Here is a 761-nt window from a genome sequence, read left to right as displayed (position 1 = left end):
CTTTAACTATATGTATGAAGACAGTACCTGTTCTCGAAAGAACAGAATACTGTTGATGACCGTGCAGCTTTTCCCTGGAATAAATGATGACTAACTGAAACCCTCAGGTGTTGTTGATATACCTGGTACTGTCTTCATATATATAGTTAAAGGCTACCCAGCCATTGACCTTCGTCTGTGCGAATGCGCACAGGTTGCCCAAACTCTTACGGGAATCGCCAAAGCGTGCGCGAGTAATGAGTAGATGGGCAAATGTCTATAAGGTACATTACATATGTAGAATTGTGGACAGTTGGGAATGTGAGTCTCACGGGAAGCGTGCAAGGGATAAGTCCCTGCAGTCGCGCTATTCATCTGTGTCCTCGGTGGCTCAGATGGATAGAGCGTCTGCCATGTAAGCAGGAGATCCCGGGTTCGAGTCCCGGTCGGGGAACACATTTTCAGCTGTCCACATCGAGGTATATCAACAACACCTGTCGGCAGCTGAGGGTTTCAGTTAGTCATCATTTATTCCAGGCAACAGTATTCTGTTCTTTCGAGAACAGGTACTGTCTTCATATATCAACTCTTAATAATGTTAACTTCTGAATGCTTCCATTTCAAATATCAGCAAAAATATCAGTGTTAATTTTATAAGCTCACAGGCGTCTGTATTTGTATGTAGAAGATTTTAGATTTCGCCCGAAATCACTCTCACTAGTTCCCTCTTTATTATGTTCCGCTAGCAACTATGTTACTGTAGCAGATATTCTCCACGTTCT

The 761-nt window shown here is 43.1% G+C and overlaps 1 non-coding gene across 1 annotated transcript; it reads left to right on the top strand.

Annotated features, from left to right (window-relative positions):
- The first annotated feature begins 359 nt into the window (after positions 1-359).
- On the top strand, positions 360-433 carry Trnat-ugu (transfer RNA threonine (anticodon UGU)). The gene has a single exon. It is a non-coding gene; the product is annotated as a tRNA-Thr (tRNA).
- Positions 434-761: the final 328 nt, after the last annotated feature.

This window comes from Schistocerca nitens, chromosome 4 (genome assembly GCF_023898315.1).
Source record: "Schistocerca nitens isolate TAMUIC-IGC-003100 chromosome 4, iqSchNite1.1, whole genome shotgun sequence".
Taxonomy (NCBI): Eukaryota; Metazoa; Arthropoda; class Insecta; order Orthoptera; family Acrididae; genus Schistocerca; species Schistocerca nitens.
The sequence above is the reverse complement of the archived record's forward strand: the minus strand, read 5'-3'. Positions and strand labels throughout refer to the sequence as shown.